Source organism: Eumetopias jubatus, unplaced genomic scaffold, assembly GCF_037043125.1.
Source record: "Eumetopias jubatus isolate StellerSeaLion01/CBP00866 unplaced genomic scaffold, mEumJub1_p1.0 scaffold_3, whole genome shotgun sequence".
NCBI classification, from domain to species: Eukaryota; Metazoa; Chordata; class Mammalia; order Carnivora; family Otariidae; genus Eumetopias; species Eumetopias jubatus.
The window spans coordinates 83218665-83239011 of NW_028274809.1; positions in this window are offsets into that span (position 1 = coordinate 83218665).

The following is a 20347-nucleotide window of genomic DNA, read 5'->3' on the forward strand; positions in this document are numbered from 1 at the left end:
TTCTTGATTAGCTATGACTGTAAAGTAGCGATGATGATTTTTTAAAGATACGCAGATTTTACAAAGTTAATATATGTATTTTAGGTATACTTACTATGATCATCGGTTATGAGGAAGAGATTATGAATCTCTTCGGATCTCCTTTATCACTTTTTCTCTTGCTCTGTCTGTGTCTGTCACAGAGGTCAGTTTTGTCCCCAGTGCTACTCAACATCACAGGGTGGAGAAACACAGATTTTAACTGCATAGAGTTTCAGTATCTTTATCTGAAAAAAAGAAATAAAAATAATGTCTATTATCACAATTCACTTGGATTGTAGCTTTTGGCATTAACTTTATCTCAGTTCCTTAAGAAGGTATTGGGGGAAATCGGACGGGGAGACGAGCCATAAGAGACTGTGGACTCTGAGAAACACACTGAGGGTTCTAGAGGGGAGGGCGATGGGGGGGGATGGGTTAGCCTGGTGATGGGTATTAAGGAGGGCACGTTCTGCGTGGAGCACTGGGTGTTATGCACAAACAGTGAATCATGGAACACTACATCAAGAACTAATGATGTAATGTATGGTGATGAACATAACATAATTAAAAAAAGAAAAAAAAAGAAGGTATTGAGATATTTGAACAATAGCAAGATAACTGGAAAAAATGTATAACCACACTTTTTAAGAGGATAACACTGATCTAGATACATGAAATCTGAATTATTATTCAAAATCAGTCACAAGGATTTAGAGCCGTTCCTCACATATAATTAATTTCCTTTGACTCAATTTGTACACAAGTTGGAACCAATGAACCTTAACACAAGACTTACTTCAGTACTCCTGGCACTGTTTTTGTTCCTCCTCAGGTAGTCAAGATCCAACATTAAGATATAGCGAAAAGGAGGAGCCAGCGTCATCAACCCAGTCGAACAATCAGTGAAAATATTTTTAGTTAAGGAGCAGGGAGTCGTGCTGGTACTTAATTTTAAAATTAAAACATGCAGCTTATTTATTCACATTTCCCAAACTCCTGTGTATTTTTCTATGCAAAGAATACTTCGAAATTACCGTGTTTTGTTTTCATCCTGTCCTCTTTAAAACCAAAACAATGGTCAGTTCATCCCCCAATTGAATGAACTGGTATAAGTACTTTTAAAATGGTATTAGAAGGAAGTGACTCTTCATGTTAACATGAGGGGCATTGGAATAAAAATAATAGCTTTTGATATTCATCTAAGCAACGTCTATCAATGTCTATCAATAGCGCTTGCCAGGGAGGACAATGGGAATGACCTCGTTTTCCTTTCTTTTTTGAAAGTTTTTAGTCTAGTTCTAAGTGTGTGCAGTTGTGTGCAATATCTTTTTCCTTTAGGCTTTTCTATTTCACCTTACCCTCTTCATTTTTATTTTGACTGCCTTCCAGTTTTCCCCTGAACTTTGTTCCTTCTATGAACTTTTAACCTACTATTTGAACTCCAATTCCCTAAGAAGAAGACTCATTAACTTTTAATTGGGGTTGGAATACAAGAAATGTTGGTTCTAGGGAGTTGTTTTAATTTCTTTCCACCTTACCTCAAGCTCATTACCTTCAAGACATATGCTTGAAATATGTCATATAAAACAAACAAACAAACAAAAAACCCCTACAATTTAGTTGCTTGTTGCCTTTTTTATCATCTAACTTTATGGAAAGCAGTGGAAAAGACATATTGGGGAAGTCTTAGAGCATCTGAAGAAAACATGAATTCATAATTTGATAAGATGTTTCTTGGTCTTAGTAGGTTTGCTTCTACATGGTGATCTGGGTTTATTTCATTATTGACAATTGTTATTTTTTTTTAAATGAGACCTTTACAAAGAACAGTTAAATTTAGTAATTTCCTGGGATGGATTTGTGTGTGTGTGTGTGTGTGTGTGTGTGTAGTGGCCCTTTAAAAAATGATTCTCTGATGTTTATTCTACATGTTTAAGAAGTTAATGGTAATAAGAAAACACATTTTAGGCAGCAGCACAGTGAACTCTTAAATATTAACAACTTCAATGGTAATTTGATGTAGGCACTTCCAACTTCAGTTTTTTTTTAAATTATTAAATTTTTATTTTTTTAATTAACTAATTAATTAGTTTTTATTGAAGTGTAGTTCATATACAATGTTATATTACTGTTAGGTATGCAACACAGTGATGCAACAAGTTTATGCATTATGCTATGCTCCCCATGAGTGTAGCTACCATCTGTCCCCATATAATGCTTTTACAATACCACTGACTATAATCCCTATGCTCTATGTCTTATTCCCATGAATTATTCTTTCCATGATTGGAAGCCTGTATCCCCCACTCCTTTTCACCCATTTCACCCATGCCCCCCTCCTCTGGCAAGACATCGATGTGTTCTCTGTATTTATGGGTCTGTTTCTGCTTTTTGTTTGTTTTTTGTTTGCTTTATTTCATATTGGTTTTAGACTCCTGTAATGGCTTTTTAAATATAGTTGAAAAATTTACCTTTTAGCCATAATTTCTAAGGAAAAATAAGCTTTATAAATACCATTTTGTATGCATGGATTTGTGTTCATCAAATTCATTCCTTGCTTCTCTTTTATTATTTTGACAGATTCATTATGTGAAAATATTCTGTAAATTTAAGGTTATTTCATGTATTGAAGTATTTTCAATTAAAGAAATATTTCAGTTAAGAAACATCTTGAATATTTGAATATTAAATTTCATAATGGGTTAAAGCATACATTTAATGATGATAAAGTAATTGAGAAAAAAAGTTGCTCCACTGCATGTAAAGTTTTGTTCTTCTTTTAAAAATGTAGTTTATATCAGCCTGGATATCACTCAAGCCCTGATATCACACAAAAATAAAGCATATGACCAAGAGTATGAAAATCTTTCAGTGTGACCTTTCTTAGGGTTATAGTTTAGAAACAAGAGGCCAGATTTCCATTAAATCAGCATTCTTTCATATGATCCAAATCTCATGTTGGGTGAGATGAGTAGCTCTGCCTGAATAATTAGATGTAATGAAGTTATATTCCCTGGAACATAGAATATTGGACCTATTTAGGGGATAAATTTAAAATTGGTCTACTTGGTAATTTTTTATATTTTTTTCTGTATTTTCTCTTTTGTGATATTTACTAACTGTCCTGAATCTCACCATAAAGATGAAACATTAAGTAAAACTCCCATTTTGTACCCACTCAACAAAGATATTTGATGCTGGATCAGTCTAGACTCAAATGGGATAAGAATTTTGGAACAACAAAGTAGTATTTGCCCAGGAATTGGGAACGGTAGGGAAGTATGAGTATTTCTAAGAGATTAATCACAATATTAAATAATCAGTATTAAAAAGACACTGACAATCAGACTAGATACTGGTATATACTGGCTAAAATGAGTAGTGGTATTTCTCAGAGGATTGGGTAATCTGAGATCTTCCCTTATGGACTAGTACTGATCACTTGGCAAGGAACCAGTCCACACTATAAAAATACCTAGTTTAGAATTAATTTATTTTTCTTATAGCGAGTAATGTGATCACACTGTTTTTGAAAACATTGAAAATAAGTATAAATGCAGTTTAGAAGTACCTTATTTCTCCTATCTTATGCTCCAGACGGTGTCATATTTGCTTAGGTAGTGGAAAGGCCAATAAAACAGACATACCACTGGAAGAGGTCATCATGGAGACATGACCACCAGTTGACCCACAAGGTGGACCCTGGCAATTAGAGGCTCCTCTCCCCTTCCCCTGTCCTTGAAATATGTGTTCCCCTTGCCTTCTCTCTTCCCAGAAGCTGCTTCAAGAATACAGCCTTGACATAGAAATGTGGTATTGAGGCTATCTGGATTGGGTACATGACTGAACACAGGTAAGGCCTCTATATGAACTTAGATTCTAGTGGCAAGTTTAGAAGTCTAGTTGTCTTGTGGCCACCCAGAGCAAGTCTCAGGACCAGTAAGTTCTCTTGCTTACTAAGTCTGTCCTCTACCAATCTGGAGTGGTCTGCTTGTTTCCTTGGTCATCTTGCCCTCCTCCTGTGAAAGTTGATTTTAGATTATACTCAGAAGCTCCCGAGGAGATTTCAAACTAACACATACACATATGTACATATATACAGAAATAAAACAAAATACAGTAAGATCATGCCTGGCATATGATGCTGCAGAACAAATAGACTTCAGAGATAGGGGAGTCCAAATGAAGCATATTTTGAGGAAATGTAAATTTCAGCACCTAAAAAATCAAGCAAAAATTTGACAGGAAATACAGCCAGATTTACTTCAGGAGCACAGATCTTTAGGGAATCTGAAGAATATTTAAGGGCCCCTTTTGTCAACCTTAGCCCTCAAATTTCATCTTATGCCTGAGGGATGGTAGTTTAGATTACTAGGTATTCATCTGATTCAGAAGAGCTGCTGTTCAGCCAACTGGAAGTTATATAGTTTAAGGCATCATGCTTAACCAGCAGCTGGTATATCTTTAGCAGGTATAGATATATTCTGCAACACTATGAAACTTTAATTTGAAAGATTCACTCATCTTGGACAAAAGAGCTTTGAGATTTCATCTTCTTTGTTGATGGATCTTTAAATTCTGAAAATCAAGTTAGTTCTTAGTTCATTTCATGTGTATTTCTTTCTCTCCTTATATCTTTATGTGATGGCTTGGGAGGTCCTCTGAAGCTGCAGTTATTTGGGGACATATTCTCTTTAGTTCAAGAAATAGATGCCAAAAATTAGGCTTTAATTCCTGGCTCCATGCCAACAACTAACAGTTCTCTTCAGTTCTTTTTCTGGGCTGCCTCTATAACTGGATAGATGATGGTGACTTTTAATGGCTGCTTCGGGGCTTGGGGAAAAAAAAAAATATGTGTGTGTGTGTGTGTGTGTGTGTGTGTGTGTGTGTGTAGAAAAGAAAGCTATTAAGGACAGGAGATTGTTGAAAGCTTTACTGACTTTCATGCTGTGAAGAGAAGAGGCCAAGATACCTTATGCTTTTGATGCCTGAGGGTCACTAACCAAAAAGGGAAAAGGGAAAAACACACTCACATGTTGGGACTCTGATTTGAAATCATTTTTCTTCTTTCCATCTCTGGGTACCCAAATAGGGTCAAAAAGCCAGCACCTCAGTTATTTCGTTGAAAGGTTAACTAATGTCTCAACTTTCAGCACATATTTCCACAAAAGTGAAAACTAAGTAAGTTGAGCTTCAAGTCACTAATGCTTTCTTCCTGTTACAACTGTAGCCTCATGGTGAACTTTAGAAACAAGTTTGAATTTTTCATAATAATTTTCCCCTGACATAAGTGGTAGATAATTAAACTAAATTCTTCCCCTCAAGAGTCAGGTTATTTCTGCAGTGGGATAAGTCAGAGTGGTTTGAAATGTGATCTAACGTTCAATCAAATGTTATCTCTTCTTTAAAAAATGGTATCCAAGTCAGTCATTACATGTATTGTTTGCATTTAGGAGAAACTATGAGCTCATGTTATGACCAATACTATCATCTTGTGAAATCGCAAATGTCTTGATTTCTTTTTTATTTTAAGAAAATGAAAACAGTTCTCTCTGTGTGCCTCATGAAACTCTTTCGGCACCACCATTAATAATCTTGGGTAGAATGGAATTGAAATTATTCAGGATAGCTACTACTGGACAACTGCCAAACATCAAAGCAAGGCAAACAAAATGTAAACTCTGTAAACACACTAATTTGGATTTGTGAGAATAAGTTTAGTTTTTTAAGTGGGAAAAAGAAGAAAAGTCTTGGGGGATAGACTTTAAATACTGTTGGGATTAAATATGATGGAAATGATTGCAAGGTGGGAGAATTATCATACATTATTATTAAGTATTAATTTATTCCTTGATTAAAGTTTAGGAAATATGTATTTATATTGCTTCTAAATTATATCTGTGGCTGAGTCCATGCAATCAAAACTTTCCAGATACTCAAAAATGTGTAAGTTTGCAGTGTGTTTGAAGTCCTTCCTATACTTCACAGTTCCATGCACATGATTGTTAGTTATTATGGATCTGTTTACACATTGTACTGCCACTCAACTGAAAAAGATGTGAGTCCTGTCACAAAAAATAAAATCATGTTTTTAAAAATAAAGGCCAGGAAAGCAGCAAAATACAATATTTCTGTTATTTTGCTTTGTTTTTTTTTTATTTATTCATTTATTTATTTTTTTGTCCACAGCTCTGTTTCCTTTGGGCTGATTAACATGTAACTATGTACTTACCTCACTACTGAAGGATGGTAAGTCTCTAGTCTCTCTCAATATAGTGCTTTTCCATTCTAGTACTCATTTGTATGAAAGAAAGCAAATACCCATTCACCGTAATGACTTAACTTCACATAGTAACATACATTTTTGAGCAGGTTTTATATGTTATCTTGTTTTACCCTCATTTTATTGTGTAAGTAGGTGGAAAATGTTATTATGGTTAGTTATAAAGAAGGAAACCTAGAGGGGCACCTGGGTGGCTCAGTCGTTAAGCATCTGCCTTTGGCTCAGGTCGTGGTCCCAGGGTCCTGGGATCGAGCCCCACATCCGGCTCCCTGCTCGGCGGGAAGCCTGCTTCTCCCTCTCCCACTCCCCCTGCTTGTGTTTTCTCTCTCACTGTGTCTGTCTCTGTCAAATAACTAAATAAAATCTTTAAAAAAAAAAGAAGGAAACTTAGACACATAAAAGGGATGTGGTCTTTCTAAAATCACAGAACTGGTTGATGACTTATTTTTATTCTATAGAAAGTAAAAAAATAAGCACAGTGTCATGCTTATTTAATACCTATTTGAAGGTAGATATATTATCTTCATTTTACATTTGAGGAAAGAAAATGTTAAGAGTTAATTAACTTGCCCAAGTTTATGCAACCAGCAAGTGGTAATATGAAATTCTAACTTGGTTAAGGCTGACTTTAAAAGTCATTCTTCTTCAAATATTATGGTCTTTACATTTGGTCTATTTTTTTTTTTTTTTTTGTATTCCAAATAGTCTTTTCAACTAGTCATAATTTTCTTCTTCTTTTTTTTGGTGGAGATTATGACTCGCAATTAAACGAACTCAATTTAATACAGTCATAAGTATTTGTAGAGAAGTAGCGGTTGTATGCTTCATTTGCAGATGGATAAGATGTGTTGTTTTATTTATATTTTATTAATTGTCACATTACAAAAATCTGAGTGGTCTTTCTAAAGAAGTATTGCATCAAAGAAGTATTGCATCTGTGCATAATGGATGGCTGTCATTGCAGAAAGGAAAAATAAAGCTAACCAGAATAAAATTTCAAGCTAAGCAAGGGATTTTTATCTTATTAAATATAAATCATGTTTGCATAATGTTCACATAAAGTAAACATAAAAATATAATAATATAATAATATTCTTGTAATAACTAACCACCTTAGGAAATAATATATTATACATACTATTGATATTTCTGTGTCCTTTGCTCAAATGTATTCATCCTCTTTCTGCAAGAGTATACCACAATCATGTACTTAGTATTAATCTATCTCGCATATGGCTATACACTTTAAAATATATGTATGTGTCAGTAAATATCATGTAGTGTTATGTCATATATTCCAAAATATAAAGCCACCCTTTTGAGGCATAAGAACACAGGGCTGCCTGGACTGAGGTTGAACCAGGGCAAGAGGTAAAAGTCCTTATTCCTCACCATCAACTGAGCAATCATCTAGTAACAAACAAGAGCAGAGTATCACACAGGAAAAGCAAGAGAGTGGAGAGACCATATCTGTGGCACAAGCATGTAAGTAAGAATGAAAGCTCAGGATGGAGCAAGAACCATGAGAAAATCCTTCTGACTCTTAAGTTCAGCCAACAGAACCTTACCACTAAAGAAATTTGAATCCTTTTGTGTCCCGGAGGTAGTAATGGAAAATAGATAGATAGATAGATAGATAGATAGATAGACGGGCAGACAAGCAGTAGATAGATGGATAAACAAAACAGCTAAAACTACTAGCCTGAAAGAAGATCTATGTTCATTTGCTGGCGTAAATATTATTTTTTTTCAGTCTCTACTGTTTTATACATTATGATCCACACTAGATGAAATATTACAAGACAAAAAAGAAAGAAAAATTGGAAAAATTCACCCAACTTTAGAAAGAAAGTTATTAACAGAGTCAGACAAAGATATGATCCAGATGTTTCAATTATCAGAATGAACTTTAAAATAATCATGATTAAAATGTTAAAGGGTCCAGTTGAAAAGATGGGTATCATGCAGGAACAAATGGGTAATTTTAACAGAAGAGAACTAGAAAAGTTAAATGAAAATGATAGAAATAAAAGGAAAAGGTAACAGCAGTGAAAAATACCTTCAAAAAGCTTACCCTCAAAACAGCTGAGGAAAGTAATTAAAATTGAAAATTGACAATAAAATTATCAAGACTTAATCACAAAGAAAAAAAGAAAAAGAAAAACAGCATATCCAAAAGCTATGATAAGATGAAAAAAAACTAACAGAGAGCACACAATTTGAAATAAGATATCAAATTGTCTCACACATGTAATTAGAGCCTCACAAGAAAAGGGAGAAAGAATATGGAAGAAGGGAGGTTTGAGGGATAGTAGCTAAGAAATTTCTAACAATAATGAAAGATATTAAACCACAAAACCAAGAATCCCAGGGAAACCCAAGTAGGATAAATAGGAAGGAACACATACACAATCGTATACACATAATATTCAAATTTTCAAATTGCTTTAAAAAAAGATAAAAGGAACATCTTGCAAAGTGGCCAGAGAGAAAATGAAAATAAGATATACAAATAACATGTCCTCAGAAACTATGCAAACCCAAAGACAATGAATTGACATTTAAAGTACCAAAATGAAACAAACAAACAAAAAGTCAATTTAAAATCCTCAGGGACACATGGGTGGCTTAGTTGGTTAAGTGTCTGACTCTTGACTCTCTCTCTCTCTCTCAAATAAATAAATCAAACTTTACAAAATAAAATCCTATACCTCAGAAAAATACTTTCAGAAAATAAAGGGAAAGTATATAGTATTATTTACTTATTATTGTGGTTACATATTCTTGTGTTACTTGATTTATGAGAACTTGTTATACCTTTGAGACTTCTGTGTTGCTATACATTACTAGTTCATCTTTTTTATGTAGGATATTTCATTGTATAAATTCAATTTTAAATTGAATTTTAAAATCCATTATTGCTGATAGACATTGAGTATTTTTTGTTTTTTTTCTCTATTATAAACATTAGTGAAGTAAGCATTCTTAAGTGTCTTCTGATAAATTATGCATGAAATTTTCACTGTGCTCTAGGACTAGGTGTGGAAGTTCAAGTTCAAGTATATGTATTATGATTTTTTTTACTTTAATAGATATCAAAAAATTGCCTTGCAAAGTGTTTAATCAATTTACACTCCCACTGGCAGTGTAATGTCATTTATAGTTTTCCTGAATCCTTTTTATAATGTGTAACATCAGGATTTTTAACATTTTCTCAAACATTGAAATACAGCTGGAATCTCACTGTCGTTTTAACTTACAGTTTTTTGATTACTAGTGAGGTTGAGGATCTTTTCTATACTTATTGGACATTTAATTTTTTCTATTATGAATCAAGTATTTTAAGATTTTACTCATTTTTTATCTAGTAAGTACAATTTCTCTTTGTCTTATGACTGGGAAAGAAGTCTTTTTATTCTGTACATTAATCCTTTGCATTGTAAATAGTTTTTTGCAGTCTATTTTTGTACCTTTTATGAAGTCTTTTGATGCATGGAATATTTCAGTTTCATTTAAATCAGTGTAAAAATCTTTTACTCTTATGGTTTTCACTGTCTAAGCTTTATTAAAAATATTAATCTCTACTTTGTTGTCCTAAAGATATTTTCTTCTTGATGTTTCAAATTTTACTTTTCAATCTTAGATATTAAATATGCCTAGTATTTATTTTTAATGCTAACTAAGGTAGTGAATAAATCTTTATTTACTTATGACCAGGTGTTCCAAAATATTAGACCACTTATTCCACACTACGTTTTCAGTTGTATTCAGGTATTAATTAAATGTAACAAAATGCATTTAGTTTAAGTGGTGTAAATGAAGTTTTCACACATATATATATATATATATGCACTCATTAAATCATCACTAAAATCAAAGATAAAACTGGACTCCCAAATATTTTATGGCCCACTGTAATTTCTCCTTCTAAACTTTCCTTGCCCACTCTGCCCCCAGACAACTGCTTCATTTATTTTTCTGTTCCACAATTTTTTTCTTATTCTCAGGGAAGCCAATTACATGTATATTAGGCTGCTTGAGGTTGTTCCACAGCTCACTAATATCTATGCATTTATTTTCAGTCCTTTTTATCTATGTTTCATTTTGAAAACTTTCCATTACAGTGTCTTCAGGTTTATTAATTTTTCTATTGCAAATTCAATCTGTTAATCTTATTCTGTGTGTTTTTCATCTCAGTTTACTTTTTATCTGTAGACATTTGATTTTCCATATATTTCATGTCTATAACATTATCAATCTTTACCTTTTTGAGCATTTGGAATTTATGTCATATAATTTGTTTTAATACCTTTGCTTACTAATTAATAATTTCTATTGAATAGCTACTCTCTTTATTATGGGTCATATTGTTCTGTTTCTTTCCATACCTGGAAAATTTTTATTTGATATAGACACTGTGAATTTTACCTTGTTGGGTCTAGGTATTTTTTAATTCCTACAAATATTCTTTAACTTTTTCTTGGTATGCAGTTAAGTTACATGAAACATTTTGCTCCTTTCAAGGTTTGTATTTAAGTTTGTTGTTAGGATCACGATCAGGACAGCATTTAGTTTAGAGCTAAATTTAACTCACTAGTAAGGCATATACTTATGTATATTACCTGGTCATTCATTAATTCCAAGGTTTTACCATTCTGGCTGATGGAAAACAAACTGGTGTTGGTTGATGGTTATCTCCAAGGGTTGTTTCCTCCAGTCTTTTTAGATGGATATTTCTTGGGCATCAGGAAATTTCTGATCAGAAATTCTTGTCAGGATTCAGATGAAAATTTAAGAGTGATCTTCTGTAGTCCTATAGAACTCTATCTTAATGTAGTTCTCTTCTTTCTGGTCTTCTGACTTATCAATTCAGGCTGCTTCAGCCCCTTGGACTCACAAATTTATTTTTTTTCAAGTTAAGGAGACTACTAGTCTCCACCAGGGTCTTCTTTTTCCTGCTGCCTCTATGATATTTCCTATAGGCATTAAGTTTGAGCAATCAAAGGGCTCACCTTTTTTTTTTTTCCCTCTCTTGGGGATCACTGTTCTGTATTACCTAATGTCTGAAAATGGTTTTCTTATGTATTTTTCAGTGTTACAGTTGTGTTAGGAACAGAGGATAAATCCAGTCCCTGTTACTATTTCTCAGCCAGAAGTGGAAGATCTCTAATTTTTAAATTTTCCACATATGTGCGGTTTCGGTTCTGAATCATTGATCCATTTATGAATCACTACGTAATTCCACACTCTCTTCCCATTATAAATTTATAAATATATTTGATAACTTAATAGAGCAATTCTCTTTGCTTTTATTTTTCTTTAAAATTCATTTCATTAATTCATAACCTTATTCAATTTTTATATGAAATGTAAAATTAGCTTTCCTATGTTCATAAAAATCTTATAATTTTGATTGAGCATACATTTAATATTGAGATTAATTTGAGAAATATAATAATATGAAGTGTTCCTATTTGTGAACATGGTTTCCCTTTCCTACTTATTTAGGTCTTCTTATCTTTCAATAAAAGTAAAATTTTCTTTATAAAAGTTTTTGAATTTTTTAGTATTTATTTCCTATTTAGAGTTTTAATTACTTTTGAAATCTTACATGCATTTAATTTATAATTTCTAATTATTTTGTGTCTAAAGGAACAAGTTGAATTTTTTATTATAGACCTAATAGAAAAGTGCTAAATTTTCTTCCCTTTTTTAATTGAGCTTTAGCTGGCATATAACATTATCTTAGTTTTAGGCATACAACATAATGATTTGATATTTGTATATATCACAGACTGATAACCCACAATAAGTCTAGTTAACATCTTTCACCATGTAAATTTACAAAACAAATGTTTTCTTGTGCTGAGATGTTTTAAGATGTACGATCTTCACAACTTTTATTCATTTATTTATTTTTAAAGATTTTATTTATTTGACAGAGAGAGACATAGCAAGGGAGGGAACACAAGCAGGGGGAGCGGGAAGGGGAGAAGCAGACCTCCCGCCGAGCAAGGAGCCTGATGTGGGGCTCGATGCCAGGACCCCGGGACCACGACCTGAGCCGAAGGCAGACGCTTAACACCTGAGCACTCAGGCTCCCCTATCTTCACAACTTTTAAATATGCCATAGAGTATCATTAACTATAGTCACTATGCTGTACACCACATCTTTTTAACTTGTTTATTTTATAACTGGAAGTTTGTACCTTTTTACCCCTTTCACCCATTTTACCTGTTCCCATTCCACCACCTTTGTCAGTCACCAATCCATTTTTTGTGTCTACAAGCTTTGCTTTTCTTGTTGTTGTTATTATTGTTTAATTATACATCTAAGTATCATCACATGGCATTCATCTTTCTCTGTCTGACTTATTTACTTAACATAATGCCCTCAAGTTCCATCTATGTTGTCGCAAGTAGCAAGATTTCATTCCTTTTTTATGGCTGAATAGTATTACATTGGGGGGATGGATGGATAGATAGATAGATAGATAAAGAGATAGAGATATATGTCTTATATCATCTTTATCCATTCATCCATTGATGAACACTTAGTTTCTTTTCATATCCTGGTTATTATAAATAACCAATGCTGCAATGAACAAAGATATATCGGTGCATATATCTTTTCAACTTAGTGTTTTCATTTTCTTTGGATAAATATTTAGAAGTGGAATTGCTGGATCATATGGAAATTCTATTTTTAATTTTTTTTTAGAAACTTACATACTGTTTTCCATAGTAGCTTCACCAGTTTACATTCCCACCAACAGAGCAAAATGTTTCCCTTTTCTCCACATCTTCACCAACACTTGTTTCTTGTCTTTTTGATAATAGCCATTCTAACATATGAGGTGATATCTCATTGTGGTTTTAATTTGCATTTTCCTGATGATTAGTGATATTGAGCATCTTTTCATGTGTCTGTTGGCCATCTGTACGTCTTCTTTGGAAAAATGTATTTTCAGACCCTCTGCCTATTTTTTGAACAGATTTTTTTGTTTGTTTGTGTTTTTATTTGGCTATTGAGTTGCATGAGTTCTTTATATATTTAGTATATTAATTCATTATCACATATATGATTTGCAAATATTTTCACTCATGGTGCAGTTTGCCTTTTCATATTGTTAGTGATTTCCTTTGCTGTGCAGAAGCTTTTTAGTTTGATGTGGTCCCATTTGTTTATTTTTGCTTTTGTTGCCTTTGCTTTTAGAGTCAAATCCAAAAAATCATCACCAAGACTGATGTCAAGGAGCTTACTGCCTATGATTTCTTCTAGTTTTGTGGTTTTAGGTCTTACATTCAAGTCTTTAATTCATCTTGAATTAATTTTTGTGTATGGGGTAAGAAGGTAGTCTAGTTTCATTCTTGCATGTGACTGTCCAGTTTACCCAACAGTATTTATTGAAGAGACTTTCTTTTCCCCATTGAATATTCTTGTAGCTCATTGTCATAAATTAATTGACCATATATGCATGGGTTTATTTCTGGGCTCTCTGTTCTGTTCCATTGATCCCTGTGTCTTTTTTTTAATGTAATACCATACTCTTTGGATTACCATAACTTCATAATATAGCTTAAAATCAGGGAGTTTGTGATGGAATAGTAGAAGAGAAAGCCACCTTGGAGATGTTACCTGAGAGATGTCATCAAACTGCTCACTTAAAATAATTACCCCACCTGCTCTGCCACAGGTCATGAAATCCCCTTATTACCCCCTCTTTAGCTAAAGTCATTTAAGACTCTTTATTAAAATGTAGTACTATAAGGACACTATGGAATGACAAATCATTTCTAACTGTCACTAGAAACTTATTTCAGGCTGGTCCCACTGAGGAAACGTTAAAAAAAAAAAAATCAGAGAGTGTGATGCCCCCAGATTTCTTCTTTGTCAAGATTGCCTTGACTATTTAAAGTTTTTGAAGTTCCATACAAAATTTAGGATTATTTGATCTCTTTTTGTGAAAATGTCATTGGAGTGAAATTCTCTTTTTAGTAATCTAGTCTGACTACTAGTCTAGTAATTTATATAATCTATATAGACAATCTTGTCTTTGAAATGACATATAAGATTATTGCTTCCATGTATATTCATTTTTTTCTGTTCTTATAGTGTATATTATATTAAGAAATGTTGGCATGATTAACTTCTTATTTATTAAATTAGATATATTAATACATTATCTGGAGTTGAAATACTCTCATACCTCTATAATAAATCTAACCTGATCAATTTTAAAAATAAATGCTAGGGCGCCTGGGTGGCTCAGTTGGTTAAGCGACTGCCTTCGGCTCAGGTCATGATCCTGCAGTCCCGGGATCGAGTCCCACATTGGGGGGGGGGGGTCCCTGCTCGGCAGGGAGTCTGCTTCTCCCTCTGAGCCTCTTCCCTCTTGTGTTCTCTATCTCTCATTCTCTCTCTCTCTCTCATTCTCTCTCTCTCAAATAAATAAATAAAATCTTAAAAAAATAAATTGCTAAACTTGAATTGATGATACCCTATATAGTGTGGCAGTGTGAGACTGCCTACAAACCACCAACTACCAGTGAGAATTATTGTCTAAAGTTTCAATTGCTGCACTCTAAATCCACTGCCTTATTTCTAACAAGGCCAGCTTCACACCAACCACTGTTCTCATTGGCCAGTAATTAAGCGCAGTGAGGGTCAGTAATAACACTGGACCAATCTTAAAAATAGGACACTTTTTCTGGTGGTGAACTTTGGCTGAAAGTCTTGCTAACTCAGTCTTTTTTTTTTTTTAGCATATAATGTATTTGTTTCAGGGGTACAGGTCTGTGATTCATCAGTCTTACACAATTCACAGTGCTCACCATAGTACACACCCTCCCCAATGTCCATCGCCCAACCACCCCATCCCTTCCACCCCCTTCCACTCCAGCAACCCTCAGTTTGTTTCTTGAGATTAAGAGTCTCTTATGGTTTGTCTCCCTCTCTGGTGTTGTCTTGTTTCATTTTTCCCTCCTTTCCCCTATGATCCTCTGTCTTGTTTCTCAAATTCCTTATATCAGTGAGATATAAGGAATCAATTCTCTGGTCAACTTATGTCAGTGAGATATAAGGAATCAATTCTCTGATTGACTTATTTCACTTAGCACAATACCCTCTAGTTCCATCCACATCGTTGCAAATGGCAAGATTTCACCTTTTTTGATGGCTGCATAATATTCCACTGTAGATATAGACCACATCTTCTTTATCCATTCATCCGCTGATGGACATCTAGACTCTTTCCATGGTTTGGCTTGCTAAATCATGTTTAAACTTCCTGGCATATTTGATACTTCCATTCAACCTTCCTTTCCTTTCTCCTTCACTTAGGATAAGAACTGTACTGTGGTATGCTGGATCTCCCAGCCTTTTTAAACTTCATCTTTGTTTTTTCTCACAGATATTTCCTCTAATGAAATTCTTATATATTTAATCTCATCTTGATGTCTGCTTCCTGAAAGACCTAGATTAACAACTGGTACAGCTCTTTGGATAGTCTAAGAAAGCAGGCTACAAGATTGGGATTTGGGAATGACTCATTCACTGCTGAACAGGCAAGATGACATTTTGGTTGATAGGTAAAGCATGTATATTACCCAGCAAAATGTGGTGGCTCAATTGTTGAAATTTTTACCAACAGTAATTTGGGGAAATTGCCCCATGAAAGGAATGTAATGGGAGGTATAAAGTGGAAAATTGGAAAGTATGAAAGTAACAATGCCTACAAAGATAGCGGAGTTACTGGTTACTGCTACATTGTATTGAAGCCCCGCAGAGGACAAAGACAGATTGAGCGCTTTTAACTAGCAGTTAATGTGGTAAGAGTCATGAAGGGTTTTATCTCCTGTAGTGGACAGGCTAGCACAGATGAGCAGCAGACGGAAGACCTAATTGTTAGGGCTAACGAGCTCTAGAGACATCTGACTGCTCAGCAAAATGGATCTGTTTTGTAAAGAGTGAGGGAAATCTGATACCTTGAAATATTTGGAGATATGAGTTTGTATGTCCCTAAGGATGTTAACTTTGCAACTTTCCTGGACCCTGAAGCCTTGTAGAAATAGTCCACCCTTCCTTAGTATGACTTAGCACTTCGCTGTACTAGAAGATGCTGCAGTAGTTTCTTTTCCTCAAGTGAAAGATAGTCCCCTCAGAAGCTGTTCTTGCCTGATCTCATGGTGGCCAGGCAAAAAGTAGGATTAAATCCTAACATAATTTGGTTGAGGATGTGCCAGGCGTGATAAGAGAAGATAAAGACTATTCTTTAAAGAATTGAATGATTAGCTGGAATGTATTGGCAGGAACTAAGGATGTACTTCTAAGACTAGATTTTTGAGAGTACTTGACCAAGCTCAGAATATAAGATTTCTTTGTAGATGGGGTGTTTAGGAGGTGATTATATCCTGAGGGTAGAGCCCTCATGAATAGTTTCAGTGCCCTTATAAAAGAGAGCTTAGAGAGCTCCCTCATTACTTCTGCCATGTGAGGAACACAGTAAGAAGTCAGTTGTTTATGAACCAGGGTATGAACTCTCATTAGACACCACATCAGCAGGTGCCTTGATCTTGGACTTTCCAGCCTTCCATACTGTGAGAACTGTTGCTCATACACCACTCTGTCAGTGGTATTCTGTTACAGCAACCCTAACTGACTAAGCAGATACAATGCAAGTGGTAAGGACTATAACTTATATGAGATTCCCTGGGGAAAAAAAAACTGCACATCTTCTTGCATCATCAAATTTTGTATACTCATTATTTTATATAATTATATCTATTTGAAAACAATATAGATAGAAAGTACATAGAATATTCTTAAGGATTTCAAAGAAAGCTTTAAGATTCCAAAGAAATATGCTTTTGATAGACCAGTTCAACCTGATAAAACATAAACACACAAACACACATACTGTTACATATAATCCTTCCCCAAAATTTGCATGTGCACAGCTGCTTACACACATACATAGCCCTATTAGTTTCTTGCTCTATCAGGTATACTTAGGTGAAAAAGTTTGTGAAATTCTGCCTTATAATTTATTGAAATAATGACCCCCCTTTTTTTTTGAGACTAGAGGGTAAAGCACACTGCCAGAGGTAGACTTAGTCTTGTTAAAGATGACATTTGTCCAATGAAGGCAGACTGAGAATTTTTTACTGTAGGGCTCCAAGTTGAACCTATATCCAATTTTCTAAAAACTAGATTACCTTGTTTTATGTTAGTCCCTCTTACTTGTTTTAACATCTACCCTTTACTCAAGTTTTGTATAGATGTCCAGCCTGTATCAGCTAAGACCATGTACCTACATATGGAATAAAACGTTAAAGGAAAAGCAACATGTTCAACTCTAAGGAGGTGTGTTGATAACGGTAATTAGAGAGACATACCCCAGTGGCATCTTGTTAGCCAAAAGTGGTTGATACAAGTGTTGATACTCTACCTGTGTCTCTTTATATAATGATTTTCCCTATATGCCTAGTAGTAGGGAATATGAGAAGAAGGCTACATATAGCCTTAGAGCAGTCACTCTCTTAGTATAAGGAAACTGAGACACAGGTAATAACTTCCCTAAGATCATCCAGATAATTAACAGCCAAACTGTGATTCCAACCTGAGTCAGTTCAAACTCCCTAAAACTTGAAACCACATCATAAACTCTTTATGTTTACTGAAATATTTCATTCATCACCCAGACATTGGTTCCAGTCATACCCTATGTAGGTAGGCCAAGTAAATCTCATCCACAGATAATGTGATGTGCCTTCAACTATTGAAAAATGACTATCAAGATTATTTATTTCACATCTTTATTTACCCAGGCTAAATGTTCTGTGTTCTTTCAGGCATTTCGCATATATTTATTTTCTAGACTTTTCACTTTAAATGCAGTCTACTGAGCATCAATTTCTGTTAAAGTATGATACCCTGGAAGTACTTAGTAGCTTCTGGTGTGGCATGATAAATACAAAATACTATTTATTGTAAGGATTCATTTAAGTTCTCTATATTTAGTATAATGACATGCCTTGATTTACTCAGTACAGTCTTAGTTTATGCCTTTTATCCCAGGGTAATAGAGCACCTCCTTTCACTCTTAAAAGAGACTGGTTTGGAAAATATACTATATGGTTATTCCATCTGTGTTCTCATTTGCTTGGTTATTCTATGGCCTCACCTGCGCATTAAATCCTCATACAGAGGATTAAATACAGATTTAATCCTTTCTCATATCATAGAGAAAGGATTCTGACATTGTGTTTGTCATCATCAAAGCAAACATTTCCATACAAAGAAGAATCAATAGGAAGCTAACAAAGGAAATGCGGGGTAACAAAATGTCACAGCTCAGCTACTTACTGAGATGAGTAAAGACTCACTTAGGTGAGTCATCCTAAGTCATTTCTATTCTTTTTTTTTTAAAGATTTTATTTATTTATTTGACAGAGAGAGACACAGCACGAGAGTGAATACAAGAAGGGGGAGCTGGAGAAGGAGAAGCAGACTCCCCACGAAGCAGGGAGCCCAATGTGGGACTCCATCCCAGGACCCTGAGATTATGACCTGAGCCAAAGGCAGATGCTTAATGACTGAGCCACCCAGGCGCCCCTAAGTCATTCCTATTCTCATAAATGGGGCTATCTTCTAACTTATAAACACCTTTGTAAGCCTCCTTCCACCTCATTTTTCCTATGTTTCTGTTTGTATCCTTTTCCTTATCACTGCTTAATTTCTTATTCACATAGACCAATTCTTGGTATATCATCCTTCATAAAACTTTATTTTATATTCTCCCCAAAAAGTTACTATGTCACTCTCAAGTCAACAGGTTGATAAAACATTATTTGAGAGCATTTTAATATGTTCCTAGCTAAAGCTTTTGAATACTCTCATTATCCAAAATTAATATTTTGAGTTTCTCCAGCCCTTCCAGAGAATCTGATATTAGATTTTAAATAAGCACTGTTAATTGTGAGACACTAGCATTTGAACAATTGCCCATTAGTCCAAAAAGATTTGCCTTTGCTTCTGATTAGCATCCCGTATCTTACATCCTTTATATATTCCTTGCCAATGAGTCCTGTCTCTAAGTGTCCATGCCATATTAAATGTTTAGATGCTGCCCTATAATATAGAACATCTCTTATAAGGCTAATATCCTAACACATCATATAAGAAACAAAAGAGTATAGGTACCTGGGCTAAGCAAGATTGCTTAGGAACTAATGAATAAATAATGATATTTCATGAATAATTCAAGATGAACGTCGGATGCCTCAAACAATCTTTATCTGCAAAACAATAAAATCTTTTAATGTGACCATGTGACATGCAGTACAAATAGATACGGGGTTAATTGTATCCTTGGAAACATGTGTTACACTCCCACATTATGCCTCTGCATGAGGATTTAATGTGCAAGTGAGGCCATAGAATAATGGGAAGTTAGCAGCTTGCTTAGAAAAGTGTATAAAATTTGATTCATATCATAGAGAAAGGATTCTGACATTGTGTTTGTCATCATCAAAGCAAATATTTCCATACAAAGAAGAATCAATAGCAAGCTAACAAAGGAAATGCGGGGTAACAAAATGTCACAGCTCGGCTACTTACTGAGATTTGGGCCAATCACTTGACCTGTTTGGTCTGAAGTTACTCAACTGAAAATTTGTAACCACATTGACCTTTAACCATCCCTAGTGTTTCTGCCACCTAAAAGGTACTATAGATTATTACACTACTGGTTCTGAGGGTGAAGAGAATTTGTATGTTGGTTTCTTTAGAATATCAAATGACATGCCAGTTTCAAGAAATGATTGTAGAGTATACAGGAATTTTATTTTATTTTTTTATTTTTATTTTTTTAAAGATTGTATTTATTTATTTGACAGAGAGAGACAGCGAGAGAGGGAACACACGCAGGGGGAGTGGGAGAGGGAGAAGCAGGCTTCCCGCCGAGCAGGGAGCCCAATGCGGGGCTCGATCCCAGGACCCTGGGATCATGACCTGAGCCAAAGGCAGGCGCTTAACGACTG